This window comes from Gorilla gorilla, chromosome 5, assembly GCF_029281585.2.
Source record: "Gorilla gorilla gorilla isolate KB3781 chromosome 5, NHGRI_mGorGor1-v2.1_pri, whole genome shotgun sequence".
In the NCBI taxonomy this organism is placed as follows: Eukaryota; Metazoa; Chordata; class Mammalia; order Primates; family Hominidae; genus Gorilla; species Gorilla gorilla.
The window spans coordinates 157099093-157118577 of NC_073229.2; the positions used below are offsets into that span (position 1 = coordinate 157099093).

Genomic DNA, 19485 nt, shown 5'->3' on the forward strand with positions numbered 1-19485 from the left:
GTCAGCCGGCAAATTCCATAACGTGGCCAAGGTAAATTTAATAATAGGCCAGTAGCGGAAGGAGGAGGGGGTTGGCATGAAGAGGCTGAGGTGGTGGGGGAAGTTGGGGGAGGGTCTATCTATTCAGGCCCAGTCTTTTTTGGTGATTGTCACAACCTCAATGAAAGGCAGGATTCTTCTTTAGATTCAGTGATTAGCTTCAGAACTCTTGACAGGTTTAAGCCATGTCTAAAAAGAGGGAAAATATGACTGCTGAAAGTGGAGGGTGTTAGTGTTCTTTGGGTTTGTTTTTGATTATTTTAAAGTCTAAATATGTTTCCTCTGCTGGTGCCCAGTTGCTATTTATTTGGCTTTAGCCTTTGATCCCCTTTATGCTGGCACATCATAAAAAACATATTCCTGCTCAAGTCTTATATTATGTAGTTTGTTTCTGCTCAGAGTGTTCACCAGGCCGGGCTGTACCCACTGAATAAGCCTCTCTTTGTTTTTGATGGACTCCAGGTGTTTATCGCTATAGGTTAGTAATGGAGTTAACCGCAAGAAGCAAACTGGAAAAATAAGGGATTGGGGAAAATTCTGAGTTTGATAACTTAAGAGTCTGCTTTTTGGCAAAACCCCTAAGGGAATAAAGTACACTAAAAACAAACAAACAAAAAAAAAGGAGTCTCACTTCTGCTTTCTAATCAAGTTGGATGAAATTGGGATTTTAGTATGCACAGATAAGGTTGTTCATTTTATTTCTTCGGTGAGTTTCTTTGAAACTGGCCAAAGAGCCTTTTTTCCCTATTCATTTTCATCATGGTACTAAAATGAATAATGGCAGCTATTCCAGAAGAGATTACTGATGTCCATTTTCTTGATCTGAGCTAGGAGGATTAATGCCAGAAGCAATTTTCCACCTGTGGTAACTTTTTCTTTCCCCTTTGGAGGAGGGGACATAGGGGGACAGCAATAATATTGGGATGAATGTGAAAACGATCAGAAGAGCCCCGTCTTACCCAATCACTTTTCAATTAGGGTACTTCTTATTTTTGTTTTTCTTTTCTGCCCAACCAGACCTTGTTTTGGGAGTAGAGGCCAATTTAAAGAAAATTTATGATGGTGAACAAGATTGCTGGAGAGGTTTGTGTATCTGTCTATCTCCTTTGTTTATACAAATGTATATGGTGCATCCTGTGTTAAAGATCAAAGCTTTACTTTGGACACCTTGAATCCCCAGGTCCAAGGTCAGGGCCTTTGAAGAATGCACATTTGCTACTGTTAATCTAAGAGTCCTGATTTTTCCATATATTAGTTTGTTATCTGATTTAAGTATTGCAGTCCTAGGTATAATAAAAATTTGTGGCCAAATAAAAGGATTTAACAATGTATTTGCACAAAATGGATTAAAAGGAGAAACAGGCCAGGTGCGGTGGCTCACGCATGTAATCCCAGCACTTTGGGAGGCCAAGGCAAGCAGATCACGAGGTCAAGAGATCGAGACCATCCTGGCTAACATGGCAAAACCCTGTCTCTACTAAAAATACAAAAAAATTAGCCAGACGGGCACCTGTAGTCCCAGCTACTCGGGAGGCTTAGACAGGAGAATGGCATAAATCCTGGAGGCGGAGCTTGCAGTGAGCCAAGATTGTGTCACTGCACTCCAGCCTGGGTGGCGGTACAAGACTCCATCTCAAAAAAAAAAAAAAAAAAAGGACATGCAGTGTCTAAGGAATATGGATTTTATAAAGTAGTAATAATAATTTTTGAGCATATGCTAGGCATGTTTCTAATTTTTTCACATGAATTAAAATATGTAATTTTTCCACTGACTGATGGAAAAGTTAGTCAGTGGACTAATCTATTGGACTAATCTATTAGACTAATCTATGATGTAGACACCATTATTATCTTCCTTTATTGAGGAGGAAACTGAGGCATAAATAATCTAACCCACTGGCTCCAACAGCAAAAGAATTACATAGTCAATAATAAACTATAGGCAGTTTGGCTTTAAAGCTAGTGTTTCACACCAGGTTTCTCTAAGATGCAAATAAGGATGAGGTAAGTTTCCTAACTTTCAGAAATGTATACTGCCAAAACAAAATTTTGTGTTAATGAGATTCTATTTGAAATGTTTAAGAGAAATAAGCTCTACACAAAGTATAACTTAATGGTAAATGTTCCAGTACTTTGCTTTGACATTTTTACTACACCATATATACTAGTACTGACATAAGTCATCTCAGAAGTTAATTTTTGTTTGATTTTCTGTGGAGTTTTCAAATATCATTTAAAAACTTAATCCAGTGTCTAATTTCCATGTCTAAGTAGGTATGTCCCATAAATGTGTATATTTCATCACAAGCTAAAAGGGAACTCAGAGGACTACAATTCAACAAGACAAAAATCTATTTTTACTTTGGCCTTTCCAAAGCAGTAAGTTGATTTTTTTTTTTTTCTGGAATACAGTGTGCATCCAATCCTAACTTCTCAAGTTCAAATTGATTCTCAAATTCCCCAAACACAAAAATTAAGAAACTCTTATTTTTTGATTATCTTGGAAAGAGAGGAGAGCTATTAGAAAAGTAGAAATTGGAAAGAGAAGCAGACCCTAAAGAAACTCTCCTGTTAGCTTTCCCAGAGGAAAGGGAATATTTAAGACGTCAGCAATCAGTCTGGGCATTTGAGCCTTCTCTCTGTTTATATCCCAATAAAAGAGCTAGCTGGTACTCTTGATAACTGCAGACCCTTGTTTACTGAAAGCTTCATTTCCCTGTGTGGATCCATCTAACTGAGAGGGAGGGACTGAAAGAGTGGCAAAAAAATAGTCCCATTTTATGGTACACCATTTGGTAGTATCTTGTTTCTTTGCCCCTCTTCACGGACATGTCTGAATCCACTTGTATTTTATTTACAAAGATACATAGTCCTTCTTGAACATCCTCCCGCTTCTTTACAACATATACAAAGTTTAAATGTTATTTAATGTATGTAAACAGTGGCAGAATATAGCATTATTCTTTCCTCTTTGTGTTTCTCAAGGCACATATGAAGATATTGAAACGCACGTAGAGCAGGTCTTTAGGCCTTCCTGTAAAAGTCGATATGACAGATTTGGAAGTGTCCTGGATAGCCATGGCAGGATGTCTTTTTAGGTACCTTCTAGTTTGCAGGGTTTACACAGGAAAAACCCTTCCTGAGGGATGGGACTAGGGCTAACAGGCAGGTCAACGGAAAATCAGCCACTTAATCAGCTGCAGCCCCACCAAAGCCGGCTGAAAACTTAGCAGTTCTCCCATGGAGAGTATGCACCGCTGGAGCCCAAAGATGGTGGAGGACTGCAGACAAGGCCAGGGCTGCCTGCATATTTGCAAAATCATGACAAGTGGAGGAGGAAATCATTTCTTCTCTCACTGCAAGCTGCCTGCCACCTACTGCGATACCTCTAACAGCAACAATTCCACCCACAACCACGCCAGCGGCACTAGCAGCAACATACACCCCTGCACTCTCACTGGGTGTGTAACACTGCTTCCCCTCTTCCCTTTCAGCTGCCTGGCTCTTACCATAGTTGTCTCTAGAAATAATATTTGAACAGCAGGCCAGGCGCAGTGGTTCCTGCCTGTAATCCCAGCACTTTGGGAGGCCAAGGCGGGCAGATCACCTGAGGTCAGGAGGTCCAGACCAGCTTGTCTCTACTAGAAATACAAATATTAGCTGGGTGTGGTTGTGGGTACCTGCAATCCCAGCTACTCAGGAGGCTGAGGCAGGAGAATTGCTTGAGCCCGGGAGGCGGAGGTTGCAGTGAGCCAGGACTTCAACACTGTACTGCAGCCTGGGCGACAGAGCAAGAACCATCCAAAAAAAAAAAAAAAAAAAAAATGAAGAGCAGTACCAAAAGGATAGGCATTCCATTTACTTCTCCAATTTTTCTCATATTTGCCAGCCTACCAGACAGCTACATGCTTTGACCAGATTGCTTTGGCCCCTTGTGGAATTGTTTTTACTGAACTGCATTTGGCATTATGCCCTCAGCAGGCATTGAGGAAAGCAGGGAGAAGCAGTCATAAGAAATGACTGTAGTTTTTGTTGAAGTTTGTTCTTAAGATTGTTGTTTATCAGTGTCTTTTTTATGAGTCCCAAAAGAGATATTTCTGTTAAGCGGAGGCCAGAAAAATCTGCCTTCCTGAACAACTGGTATGTTTCTAACATAGACACCAGGCATCTTGTAACTGCTAACTCATCATTTAAGTCAGTAAAATCTTCTGAAGAACATGACGAGAATATATGATTTTCATGTTACAACCAATTATTTCATCCAACAAATGGCTACAATTCATTTTGAATAAGTTTGTTCTATCGCTGACCAAGAAACCTGCCAGAATCCTTAAGTGCTGTGGAGAAAACTCTTCGGGTTTAAGCACATACGTTCACAGGAAATGTCTATGCCTTCAATTAGGTGATAATGAAGATGACAATGATTTGTTTTTAGGTGTGTTATTTTTAAATTTTTTTCCTTTTTTAACCTACTCATATGATTTCAAGGATTCTTGGTTTTAGTTAATTGATAAGAAATTGAAGGGGATGAGAAGGTAAATGGTAATTTAGAAATGTTGATTGCGGTAAGGCGGAGAAAATGATCTGATGAAGAAAAATGAATCCCAGGGATTATAAAGCTCCAGAGATTTTACTCTAAGTATTGAAATATTAATTGGCCAATCTACTTTTTATCAATTTTATTTGAATCAAAATGGCTACAGACTTTAAGTTGGGAAAAGGAGTCTCCTTGTTACTTGAAAAGCAACGAACAACGCTGGGTGTGATGGCTCTCTCCTGTAATCCCATTAATTTGGGAGGTCAAGGCAGGTGGGTCACTTGAGTCCAGGAGTTCGAGAACAGCCTGGTCAACATGGCAAAACCCGTCTCTACAAAAATTTTAAACTTTAGCTGGACATGGTGGTGGGCATCTATAGTTCGAGCTACTTGGGAGGCTTAGGTGGGAGGATAGCTTGAGGCTTGGAGGTTGAAGCTGCAGCGAGCCGAGGTCTGTGCCTCTGCACTCCAGCCTGACTGACAGTGAGACCTTGTCTCAAAAAAAAAAAAAAAAAAAAAAAAGAGAGAAAGTAAAGAACAAAGGTTAGCCTCAGTAGCCATGGAAAAGTGTTTCTCAAAATGTGGTTCCTGGAGCAGCAGCTTCAGCATCACTACCACTTGGGAATTTGTTAGAAATGCAAATATTGGGGCCCCATCCCAAACCCTACTGCATCAGAAATTCTGGAGGGGAGGCCAACAATCTGTTTGCCCTTCAGGTGATCCTGATGCCTGCTAAAGTTTGAGAACCATCACAATCCAGCAAGTCTCAAATTTCTCTAAGACGATGGTCAGTCAAACCTTTCTCAGCCAGAGTATGCACAGGCCTAGTCTCAGAGGGAATCCATCCAGGTTATAGTATAAAAAGATTACCCAAGAAGGGAGGTGTCATTGATGACTTTTATATTTTTCCCTGCATTATAAGGTATCGATTCAACCAAATAAACAGAGAGGTTGTTCAAATTTTATGAATTAGCAATATATATTTATCTTCATATGGCACTTCTTCAAAGAAGCAACAGTTAGCTATGACATGGTAAGTTTTTCGAATGTATTAATAGTGGCCAAATTGACCGAATGAATTAAAAGTGGCTGAATTGGCTGGACTGCCAATTTCAAAGGTCTCCAGGTAGCAGGATCTGGCCCTATGTTTTAAACTTGCTGGGTAGACACCTCTGAAAACATGGAATATTCATAAAAATTGAAGTGAATCACATGGTATAATGTTTGTACTTATCAATTCTCTGCTTTTTCCAGGTTTTTGAAATTATAAAAATGATAATGCTCATTCTATAAAAGCAAATATCACAATTTTGTTTTTTGAGACAGAGTCTCACTCTCTTGACCATGCTGGAGTGCAGTGGTGCCATCCCAGCTCACTGCAACCTCTGCCTCCTGGGTTCAAGAGATTCTCCTGCCTCAGCCTCCTGAGTAGCTGGGATTACAGGCGTGTGCCACCTTGCCTGGCTAATTTTTGTATTTTCAGTAGACACAGGGTTTCACCATGTTGGCCAGGCTGGTCTTGAACTCCTGACCTCAGGTGATTCACTTGCCTCGGCCTCCCAAAGAGCTGGGACTATAGGCGTGAACCACTGTGGCCTACAAATATTAAAAAATTTTAAAGGAAAAGTTAAAGCCTCTTATAACCCACATCACTTCTTGCCTTTTCACCTAAGCCCTGTTTACCTGTTAGTTCTCCAGGGGTAATTACTGAGAACAGTTTGAGGTACATTTTTCTAGAACTTTTACAGCCTATAGAAACATATGTTAAGTATATCATTTTTTTTTAGCACAAATCAAATTATACTCTATAGTGTACTCTAGTATACTATTTTGCTACTTGCTTTTTTCCGCTGAAGTATTTTCTGGAACAAGTTTCTGTAGCTAGGATTTACAGAAAAAAAAATAGGAAGAATCAATCAACATGCAAACTTTGGTAGCTTACATTGCTGTTCTATGAGAGAACCAAAGTGCTTGCTCTCAGTAGGTCTACAGCATGGTTGGGAAGAGAATGATAATACTGGTTAATCGGTTAATCAAAGCAAGTGAGAGCTGAGTTACCAGGGCCTCGTTTATGTGTGATTCTGTCATGAAGAGATGTGAGACATATCAGTCAGGCTGCAGAGGCGTGATGAGAGAGGAGGCAGTTAAGATGCAAAGGATTAGGGCAAGTAAGAAAATAGTGCTGGGAGTGAGGCTGAACTTTTCTGCTTTCCTCAAGCAGGAACAAAGTCATCATCATCATAATAGCAGAATTGAGTGTGGCATCTGGAGGGATACATTTAAAGACCCTCCTGGAGTGGAAGGGAATGTTTGAGATTAGTGGGAAATCTGATGGATTAGTGGAGGGTGGGAGAACATTTAAAATGAAGGCAGAAAAAGTTAGACGTGATATGGTAAAATACTTGGTTAAAACGGAGACATTATGTGATATGGCCAAGAAGGAATGTCTTTCCTCATTCACATTTATCTAACAGATGCCTCATCTTTTTGAAGAAGGAAACACACACACACACACACACACACGCACACACACACAGAGTCCTTTTTTAAGCAGTTTCATTCAAATGGAATAATTTTTTGATGGTGTCTAGGAGTTTCATAGGATGGGTATTTTAATAATAAGTATCTAATTTGAACTTGCACGATTTATTATGTGGTGGTCTATAAATTATTGATTCGTGTAACATCTAAACTCAGAGGAATTGATCTATGGCTTTAACAACTGTTTTAGGTAAGTGTTGAACTATGATTTGTATCTATATTCTTATTTCTTGTAAGACAGTTTATTCTAAGCTACAATCAATTCACTACTTGTTACTTATAATGAACACTGTTCATAGTAATAGTTTTATTTTACACACACATGAATAGTATAAAGCATATATGTGGTTCTATTTCAGAAAGAAAGTTTTCCTGACAAAATGTATATAATTCTTTCCTTTAGCCTACATGATTCTCTGAAAATTATACCATCAAAGTGTAATCATTGTTGCCTGAGAGTCTAACACCAGATAGTCAGAGTGTTAGTCAGAGTGTTGGTTTGAAACAGGCTTAACACTTAGCAAGATTTGTTTACTTCTTTTCCTTAGATGAAGGTCAAATGAACAAATCCTCACTCAATGTTATAATAGAAGGAGACAAAGGAAAAAGAGCAATTGTATTCTATTGCTGAACTTTTCCCCTGTATTGAGACTTGATGTCCAAAATTTCACAGTTTTGTTCCACGGGACTGACTCATGCATAGGATAAATAGGATTTTCCCTAGGAAAACAGCAGAATGTCATGGCGCTATAAGTATGTATTTTCATGCCTTTAAGCCTTTTATAATGTGGTTGACTATCTTCATAAGAGAAGAAAGCACCACACTAAAGATTCTCCCTAAGCTTGATGTAATGATAAAAGATGTTGGGTGTGTTTTGTTTATTTTCTTTCTAAGCACTACCCAAATTTAAATACAAGTTGTTATAAAATTATGAAAGGATGAATTAAATTGCTTACAATAGGATGGAGACACAGTAAAGGCAGAAATTTGGAAAAAAGCAAGGAAATCCTTAATCTATGCGTTCTTCCCAAACTATCCCTCCCCTTGTTTTTTAAAACCCGGCCTGTATTTTCAGATTTTTAAATTTTATACCTAAAACTTTCCTCTCTCTCTTTCCCTTGTTTTCCCCACCATCCTTTTTTTTTAAGCTTTACACTGGTGAGAATTTGGCCTACAAGTCTAAGGCAGTTTATGGGCACCAGTTGTTATGGTCTAATAATCTTTCCCAGGCTCTCCCTGTTTGCAAGACACATTCTAATTTGGGGTCATATGGATCATTTATAAGGAAATGCCTTTTTGTAATCCACTTGCCCCTACATATATTTTTATTTGTAATATTTACACAGCTAATTTGACCAGAGGAGAAACTGCTCTTGGAACATGAGTGATTTCTGCACAGAGAACAAATTTAGTTCCAATCAAGATCTCCATGATTAGGAACGGGTGTTCAGGGTAATTTGGAATTCAAGGCAACTACCAATACAGCACACATTTAGATTTTTAGATGTGGTGGTGAACCGTTGAAAAGAAACTGGCTGAGATTTGAGCATTATTTGAAGTGGAAAAAGAAAAATAGCTTGTCTCTGGGCTTCATGCCATTTGCCTCCTTTAGCATCTGAAGATTTTTTTTTTTCTTTCTGGTTTGGGGAAAAATTGAGGCACCGTGGGCTGTAGCAGGAATCAGGAATGATTCCTCTATAAGCAAAAAGATATCTGCCCAGTGAAGTCTCAGAAAAAAATTAGGTCTTGGAAATTATAGAGGAAGTCTTATTGCCAGGATTAGAATAAGAAGAATAGAACAGTACCGTGTTCTCTATTCCCAAAGGTTTGATATTGGTTTGTTTAAGATAGTTTTAGCTGCAAGTAATAAAAACCTGACACAAACTGGCTTAACATAAAGGAAAATTATTATATTATATCCTAGAGGTCCCAGAAATAAGTCAGGCTTCAGAGGTGGTGAGTTTAGCAACATGGAGATGGCCCATGTTGCTGTCTCCATGTCAAGGGCGTGTGTTCTCTGTTTCTCTCATACCCTGCTTAGGACCATTCAGGCTATTTCTTTTTTTCTTTTCTTTTTCTTTCTTTCTTTCTTTTTTCTTTTTCTTTTTTACGTTATTTTATTTTATTTTATTTTATTTTGAGACAAAGTCTTGCTCTGTCACCCAGGCAGGAGTGCAATGGCAACATCTTGGCTCACTGCAACCTCCCCCTCCTTGGTTCAAGCGATTCTCCTGTCTCAGCCTCCAGAGTAGCTGGGACTATAGGTGTGTGCCACTGTGCCTGGGTAATTTTTGTACTTTAGTAGAGATGGGGTCTTGCCATGTTGGCCAGGCTGCTCTCGAACTCCTGACCTCAGGTGATCCACCACCTCGCCTCCTAAAATGCTGGGATAACAGGCATGAGCCACCACACCCAGCCCATCCAGGCTATTTCTCCTGTGTGACAGAACAGCCAGGGGGAATCAGCACTGTCCCTTCCTGGGTCATTTCCAATGGAGAAAGGAAGAGTTCCCTGCCTCAGAAGGGGTAGGGAATCTTTCCCTTCAGTCTGAAGCACAGAGAACAGTCAGGGCAACGTCACATGCTGATTGACTCAGAGGAGACAAGATCCACCCTGGGAGTATGGAGTGGGGAATAAATTCAGCTCCTCTTTTGTTCATTGCAATATTATAACACTATTTGTTTTCTACCATTTGTAGAAAACATTTTGATGTGCCATAATTTAAATTTTCTTCTTCTATTAGGTTGATGTAAAAGCAATTGCTGTTTCACAATGAGAACACATGGACACAGGGAGGGGAACATCGCACACTGGGGCCTGTCGGGGAGTGGGGGGCTTAGGGGAGGGATAGCATTAGAAGAAATACCTAATGTAGATGATGGGTTGATAGGTGCAGCAAACCACCATGGCACGTGTATACCTATGTAACAAACCTGCACGTTCTGCACATGTATCCCAGAACTTAAAGTATAATAATAATAAAAATTTTTTAGAAAGTAATTGTGGTTTCAGACCATGAATTTTAAGTCGTTATAATTAGGTTTAAACAATCTTTATTAATCAAAACCAGACCCATTACAACCAACACAGTTTTGCCAATGAGAAATAAGTTTGTTTATTCCTATAGCATAACAATCCGTGCTTCGTATTTGATGAACTCTTGGAAAGCATTTTCTGCATCCTGCTGGTTGTGGAAGGGTTTTCCATGAAAAAAGTTGTCAAGTGGCTTGAAGAAGTGGTAGTCGCTTGGCAAGAGGTCAGGTGAAAATGGTGGATGAGGCAAAACTTGGTAACCCAATTGTTCCAACTTTTGAAGCCTTGGTTGTGTGAAGAGCTGCCAGGCATTGTGGAGAAGAATTAGGCCCTTTCTGTTGACCAATGCCGGCTGCAGGTGTTGCAGTTTTCGGTGCATCTCATCGATTTGCTGCGCATATTTCTCAGATGTAATGGTTTCGATGGGATTCAGAGAGCCGTAGTGGATCAGACTGGCAGCAGACCACCAAACAGTGCCCATGACCTTTTTATGGTGCCAGTTGGGCTTTGGGAAGTGCTTTGGCGCTTCTTGTTGGTCCAGCCACTGAGCTGGTCATAGTCAGCTGTATAAAATCCGCTTTTAATTGCATGTCACAATCCAATCAAGAAATGGTTCGCGTTGTTGTGTAGAATAAGAGAAGATGACACTTGACAATTTTTTTGATTTTCACTCTGCTCACGAGGCACCAACTTATCAAGCTTTTTCACCTTTCCAATTTGCTTCAAATGCTGAATGACCTTAGAGTCGTTGACACTGAGTTCTTCGGTAACTTCTAGTGCAGTTGTAAAAGGATCAGCTTCGATGATTGCTTTCTGTTGGTTGCTGTCGGCTTCTGATGGCCCGCCACTACGCTCCTCATCTTCAAGGCTCTCGTCTCCTTTGCAAAACTTCTTGAACCACCACTGCACTGTACGTTGATTAGCAGTTCCTGGGCCAAATACGTTGCTGATGTTGTGAGTTGTCTCTGTTGCTTTACGACCAATTTTGAACTTGAGTAAGAACATTGCTTGAATTTACTTTTTGTCTAACAACATTTCCAAAGTCTAAAATAAATATAAAATAAACAGCAAGTAATTATTATTACTTTTTTATTAGTAATTTTTAGTAATATTTTTTATTAATTATTTATTACTAATAATTTTTTATTAGTAAAAAAAGAGAAATGTGCATCAAAATGATGTATAACATATCCACATTTATTTAAGAATGTATTCAAATGTCAAATGAAAAATTTCAACAATGCAGAGACCACAGTTATGTTTGCACCAACCTAACAGGAACATAAAATGAATGCAATAGAATCATGTGACATATATAATTGATTTGTGGGGATCATGTGGGATTTTAACTTCCTTTTAAAGTACTGCTTTTATGGAAAAATGCATTCTGAGTTTTAACAAATCAACTTCCAATTAAGTAAGTGTGCTTATTCCAATGTTTAGCACAGAATCTAGCATGGGATAGCTGATCAATAAATATCCGTTGAAAAGATATGACTTTGGAAACACAACCCATTGGTGAACTGGTAACACTTGTCTGCAATCTAATCCTTCCCTCAAAGAACTTTCAGTGGAAAAGATGACATATGTCAAAAACGTTATTTGTTATCAACACAAGAAAGTACACAATAAAATGGTAAATCAAATATCATCAAGAGCACCAAAAATTAAGTGTAGCCATTAAGATTAAGGGCAACCAGGGGAAAGATATAGCAACTATTGCCAGAGTGTGTATTGTTAGAAAGTTCAAATGAAAGTCGAATCTCCCCTCCCATAAAAGCAGCAATCAAACTATCGTATTATTTAATAAAAATATAACTTAATAAACTGTGAAATTGAGAAGAATTCTGTGTGGTGTTTAGGTATATGTTTAAAAATATCAATGACAAATATATCCTAAATCAAGCTGGTATTGTTAACATGCAGATAAATATTTTTTTTGGCCATCTTCTTGCAATATGTGTTAGAATTTCATCAGCCATAATTTTAAGAAAACTATTTCTTAGTTTCAGGAACCCAAGTAATGGACAATATGCTAGATGTAGCTTTAGTTCTTTATTGCAGAGCAAGGCCTGGTCATGTTGGAGTAGGCCATTGCCTTTAAGTAATGAATTGAACCTAGGAAGCCTCTCTTGCCTCAAAATTTATTTCCTATTCTACTATCTCTCTGGGTGGAACTTTACTATTAGATATTTATTCCTTTGGGTCAGCATATGTATTCTTTTGAAAGGCTAGTTATTCTCCTCTTAATATAAAAAAAACCCTCAGATTCATTTTTCCTTTACAATGAAATCTGGCCATTCAGAGGATATATTAACATAAAATCAGCAATTAATACTTGCGGTGTACTGGACATTACATAAACATCTGGGTTACAAAGTGGCCTCCTTTTTAGAGGCCATAATTGAGTGGGAAGACACAGTTAAACACTGTGGGAAGTGTTATAGGCATAGCGATCCTTATTCACATACTAGGTAGGAAGGAGTGAGTATTTTGTGAGGATATGGAATTCTGGCGTAGGAAAGATGGCAAAAAGAGGGCACTGAGTTTTGGTGGGAAGAAACTTCTAGTACAGGGCATAGAGAAAGATACGGCAAGTTGAAGAGGACATGGATCACATTTTAACTATTTCAAAATAATGTTTATAAGTAGGAGCTTTTATAAAATAATCTCTTAAATTGAGAAATTTGTGTAACATTTGTTTTAAATTTAGAATTGATTGTAGTCAATTAATAACCTTTGAGAACACAATGTGTAATACAAATGTTACAAGATACCTCTAAATATTGTGGTGATCTCACTCTTGTTCTCCTCCATCTCCCAAATACATAACAGATGAAGGTAAAGTGACAGACATGTACACAAATAATGGTAATAACTGTATGATTTCCAGTTACTCATGACTGACAAACTGTCACAACATTCTTTGCTTGTTTCCAAATACTCTTCCTCATGTCAGCAACAATTTCCTGTGCAAAATACCAGAGCAATTTCTCTTAAGAATCAATCTCACAGTCATCACCCAGACATTATTTCTAAATAATTTTCAGTATTAACCCCTAAGTCCTGATGGCAAAAGTCCTTAAGCTATGTGATTGTGTGCTTTGATTTGTCAATAAATCCAGCTCCCAGCACCATCTTCAGCCATAGATCACATTTATGTGATAGTCAGCCTCTAGTAAATCACTATGCATGGCCTGAAGGCTGAAGGACTTGAGTGTCAAAGCACTTGCAAGATTCTCAGTGGTCTTTTAAAGTAGGAATCATGTAAGAAACCACATGGTTTCTTAACCTTGGTGCTTATTGTACATTTTGAGCCAGATAATTTTACATTGGGGGGGGCTGCCTTTAGCAGCATCCCTTTCCTCTAGCCACTAGATACCAAAGCACCTCCTGCCCTCAAGTTGTAACAATCATAAATGTCTCCAGACATCGAGAATAACCTCTGGAAAACAAAATTGTCCTGAGCTGAGAACCACTGGGCTACGCACCAATATCCACTCTTCAGTAATGTAATTGATATTGTTCGTAGGTCGATTTTATAGTGCTGTGTGGCATGAAAAGGAAGCCTACACATGACTCAGTGAGAAAGAATGGACAGCCCAACAGATCAACACCCACGGCCAATGATACATCAGAACACACTTCATCACAGATGACAGGAGGAAAGTGAAGTGGGAGGTGAATGATGTGGTATGATTCAATAGATTTCTTTTTGTGTGTGACATTTACTTTTTCTTCTTTTAAAAGTAACACGTGTTCATTATATAGAAAAGGAACCAATATACGAGTATAAGAAAGAAAAAGAAAAATAGCCCTAATATCACCACCCAGAGATAATGGTTATTGCTGTAAATTATATTATTTTTTCTAGTAGTCGCTACTTCTCCATGTGATGTGTGGGGTCCTCCTTGTGAGGGGATTGTTCCTGCTGCTCCAGTAAACTGAGTCTTGTCTATGGGACCTGCTTTGGCCAATGAGATGTGATGGAAATGATGGGCTGCTTCTGAGTGCAACCTTTAAAAGTCAGCACTTGGTTTCTCTTTAGCTTTTTTCTCTTGACCATGCGAAGAACAAAGCACTGAAAAATGGCTGTTACTTTGTACAAATAAGTAGAACAAAGAAGACTCAAAACAGAGCTACAACTGACATGAAACTAGAGCAAGAATTAAACCTTTATTAGTGTAAATCACTATAAATCACTCCCAAATACATAACAGATGAGGGTATAACAGATGAAGGAATTCTGGGATTATTTGTCACTGCAGCATAACCCCATAAAAAACTTATAGTATATTTTATTCTGGTCTTTTATGTACATATGTGTATATATAAGAATAAGATATATATTATTTAATATAGTAACATTTCTATATAAATATATTTTTCTACTATTGAAATAATTTTCATGTTATAATCTTTGTGATTTATTTTTTCTCTTTATAATTTTCAACTATAATTCTTCATGTCTTTCAAAGATTTGTACACTATAACTCAGGAGGATGGTATGTAAGATATGTAGGAAGAGAGAATATATTGGCAAAATGATATCACCTTATATTTTAGGTACATACAGGTTTATCTGTAGTTTAGAAAGAAATAGAATGTGTCATACTTAGCTCCTGACTGATATTGCTTTGGTCACATTTCTCTGTGATGTTTCTCTGTCGTTATTATTACTTCTAACAATTTCCCATATAGTACATGGGAACAGTGACAAATTGAGTTCTTTGGCAGCAGTTATAATTACCGTATATTTATGTGAACAAATGTATTTGTTTTATCTTCATGATTCAGTATAAATTATTGAAACAGAAATGAGTTTTTAGAAGCTGGGATGGCTGTTTGGGTGTCAAACAAGTTAAACTTGACAACAAGGCATGTGCTTTAAGTTTCCTTGGTTTGTCGCACTGTTTACTCTGGCGGCAGGGCTGTTCTTAAGTCAAGCTTTCTTGCTCTCCCCCATAAACTGTTACATGGTAGACTGATGTCAGCCAATCCTGAAGGAAATATCTGGAAACAGCACATTTATTTTCAATCTGATGCTGACCAGTCATGCCTCCAAGTGCCTCATTAGACTATGTGGAAAAGTTTTCAAAGACTTGGAGAATATCATCATGTGGGCCACCAAAATTTAAACATTTGATAGATAGACCATGATAATTTAAGTGTGGTTTTGCAAAGTAGGCTATTATGATGTATGTAGCTCAGGGCCTCAAGATGTTGATCAGTTTATTTTAACTGTATCCTAAAGAAATGACTTACCAGATGATAAGAAATATATTTTACTGAGTTTATCATGTTTTACGTTGGCTATTTTAGTTGATGGCCTTGATGTTTGAGTCTTGGCTAAGCACAAAAAGCACCTCTTTTTTGTGTAACAAATACAAATACAGAGGTGTGTGTATTTGTTATCTTTATTTGCTGTGTGACTGTGTGAGACAGCTTCTCAGTTAAATGGGAACTTAGACAAGAACGGTTCTTTGAAGGCTCAGATAATTTCTTGAACAAAATGAGAGCTTATTTGTTATTCAAGGTGTTAGATGGGTGTTCTGCATGTTACTATGGAAGGAATAAATTTTTTGCTTATAGTTTCTAGGTGCTGCTGGGCTCAGTGGCTCACACCTGAAATCCCAGCAATTTGGGAGGCCAAGGTAGGCAAATAACCTGAGGTCGGGAGTTCGAGACCAGCTTGACCAACATGGAGAAATCCCATCTCTACTAAAAACACAAAAAAATTAGCCGGGCATGGTGGCGCGTGCCTGTAATCCCAGCTACTTGCAAGGCTGAGGCAGGAGAATCTCTTGAACCCGACAGGCAGAGGTTGCGGAGAGCTGAGATCACGCCATTATACTCTAGCCTGGGCAACAAGAGCGAAACTCTGTCTGAAAAAAAAAAAAAAGTATAGTTTCTAGGTTCTGCTATGTTCTTTAACATCACTCTAGTTGGGTGCTTCTGGTCATTTCTAGCCACAATTCTCCACGAAACCAAGTGTTTCAGTTCATTCATTTATTTGTTCAAAAAATGTCTGTGGACAATGTACTGTTTTCTAGTTTCTGAGGTTGCAATAGGGTTTGATAAGAACTATAGAAATCCATGCCTTTGATAAGAACTATAAAAATCCATGCCTTTGAAAATAATAACACTTACATATGTTGTACATTGTGGCTTATTGAAATATTTACTTTCACGATGTCATTTGATTCACAACCCTGTGAGGTAGAGAAGACAGGATTGTCTGTATTTTATAACTTAGACAGCTGATTGTTATGTTTTTGAGTACAATTGTTTACTTATTATAAACTAGCGTCATGAATTGGAATTTTATCTATATGCTACTAACAAAGTTGACCTATACAATAGTGACCTCAGTGAAGTGGTGGATGGAAGAATCACTGGGTGAGGAGACAGGAAGGTGAGGGGGTAGAGACAATGACTATTTAGAGAACTCTTTTGAGGAAGTAGGGAATTGGGGGGAAGCTGAAGGAGGACCTGAAGCCCAGGGAGGTTTTTCTCAAGACATTTTGGAAGCACGTTTACATGGTGATAAGAATGAGCCAGTAATAATGAAAGAATTGATGATGCAGGAGAGAGGGAGGGGACAATTGCAAGAAAAAGTCTCTGAAAAAGCTCAAGAGGGGTGAGATTGGGGTATAAAATAGCCTTAAAAGAGAGAAGGAAGATTCAATTCAGTTTAATAGGAGGAAGACAAAGGATACAGATATGGATAGGTAGGCTGGTAAATTTGATGGAAAATGACATGGTGCTCATTTAATCAATTCTCTTTTCTCAGTGAAATAAGAGACACACTAGCTAAGAGTGGGGAGCACGCAGATGGTGCTTAAGTTATAAGAGGAAAGGAAAAGATGTAAAACCATCATTGTATATCCAACTTTACATTTTTAATGTAGTAGGTTTTCTCTTCAAGTTTCTTTTTTTTGAGACAGAGTCTCACTCTGTTGCCCAGGCTGGAGTGCAGTGGCACGATCTTGGCTCACTGCAACCTCCGTCTCCCAGGTTCAAGTGATTCTCCTGGCTCAGCCTCCTGACTAGCTGGGATTACAGGCATGTGCCACCACACTTGGCTAATTTTTTGTATTTTTAGTAGAGACAGGGTTTAATCATGTTGGCCAGGCTCGTCTCAAACTCCTGACCTCAAATAATTGGCTTGCCTAGGCCTTCCAAAGTGCTGGGATTACCGGCGTGAGCCAATGCGCCCGGCCTCAAGTTTCCATATAAAAATAAAAACACTTACCCCTAGAAATGTACATAATTGTAAAAATCCTCACTATTGTCCTTATTGTTCATTTACTTTGTATCAGCCCATGGATGTTTTTATGCCTTAATGTCAGGTCGTATATATTAGTTGAACATCCTGTCTTATGAAGTAAATTTATGTTTTGCCAGATGTAAAAAGTACCTAATATGTCACATTTTAAAATTACTTTTAAAGACTCTGCTAGTTTTGAGATTCAAAATATTTGTTGAACTAATGGTGGTTATGTTTGTGCTTTGATGAACTCTGTAATGAAGTTTTATAATTTTAAGTGATAGTTCCTATAAAATTTCAGCAAAATTTTTATATTTCTAAAAATGACATTAAGGTACAGGTATTGTTTAGGTCACTTCTTCATATCATTTCTACATATCTTCTGACTGTTTTTGTTTCAGACTACCTTTTCAAGGCTGTTGGCCATGCATGTTTGCAAACATCCCTGAAAGATAGAGATCCTTGTGGGATAGATGGAAGATTTTCTTTCTGACTAGGATAATAAAGATAATAGCTCTCATTAGAAAAGGATAAGATTTTTTAGCAGCCCTTATTAGATTAGGGTTTTCCTAAGTTTGGAATTCCTCGGTTACAACACAGTCCAACTAACTCTGTGTAGCACTCACCTAGGTCTACCTGCATCACTCCCATGCCACTTGGGGGACAAGGTGGAACCAATGGGTGTGTGAAGCTCATGTTGCCTGCTGTGCTGTGAGTAACAGAGCCTTTTGTCTGTGACCCAGAAGTCTCATGTTCTCTGACATTTACAGAACTGTGTCTAGCTAGCTTGTTAACTTACAAGTGGGGTCTAAACATCCCAGACCCTTTGCAGTTCCTGACATTTCAAAAGCTACATCAGCACAGTCACTTAATATCATGGAAAAGTGTAAGGCACTCTTTACTTATTCTTTGGAGTTCTGCTTTTACCTCTAATCTTTTTCCTTTTCTTTTTTCTTCCTTCTTTATTTTGTTATTTTTAATTTTCAGGATTGAATTTAAACACCTAATTTTTTTATTCAACATTTAAGACACACATTTTGCTTTAAAGTCTTTCAGTAATAGTATTTAAATTGTTTCCTTGGTTTTTAAAAAGGACAACTTTTCTTAAATTTGTCTTTTCTAAAGGGTACTTATTTCAGAAAAATTTTCTTCTGGGTGGGAATAGTAATTGCTTCTGAGTCACAGCAAGCAACGGATTGAATTTTAAACTCTGAAGATCACATTCCAGCCGAGCAATTTCCCAAAGAAGAGAAATCTAAAGTAGTCCGCTAAATATTAAGCAAGTGACAGCAATGATAAGTAGGGGACTGCTTTGAACTGACGATGGAGAGTGGGCCCACTGTGGTTTACCAAATTTAGACTTGGTAAAATGAGACCTAGCATGGACAGGCATAGGAGAAACCAGGGTCAGTCAATGGGGGCAGCCAGGGAAGCCCCAGCTGGCTTCTTTCAAGAGATACAACCAGAGAGAGGGTCTTGGAAGTCATCAAGGAGTGAGACATGAGCAGCTTAAAATGCTCTGGAGATGGCAAGGGAAAATTACATCCTGTGCTTTCAGGGCTGCAGGATGTGGGTTGACAGAATCAAGCATGGAATTTTCCTACTCAGAATGAGGGGACAAGACTGGTGATCAAAGGCCAGAAATAAATAAAGGTCCCAAAGCAGCTCAGACTCATGACGCGTATGGCACAGTGAAATCCAATTGATTTCACCCAACTGGTAAGAAAATTTCAGGAAACAATGAAGCGATGAAAGCATGTCTAATTCAGGAAAACCTGGTGGATCTTAGATGGCCCTCTTGAATTGCCTGTATTAAAACTTCACTAAATATAATTAACTAAATAATTATTTAAGTATGCAATCATTCTATATATTTAAGGAATTTAATGTTTTTTGTTTTTGTCTTTTTTATTTTTTTTCGAGACAGAGTTTTTGCTTTGTTGCCCAGGTTGGAGTGCAGTGGAGCCATCTCGGCTCATTGAAACTTCCGCCTCCCAGGTTCAAGTGATTCTCGTGCCTCATCTCCCGAGTAGCTGGGATTACAGGCGTGCACACCACACCACAC

The 19485-nt window shown here is 38.4% G+C and overlaps 1 pseudogene; it reads right to left on the reverse strand.

The window, feature by feature from the left end:
* Window positions 1-10173: 10173 nt before the first annotated feature.
* LOC134758707 (histone-lysine N-methyltransferase SETMAR-like) overlaps window positions 10174-19485 on the reverse strand; it is a 28417-nt pseudogene continuing 19105 nt past the window's right edge.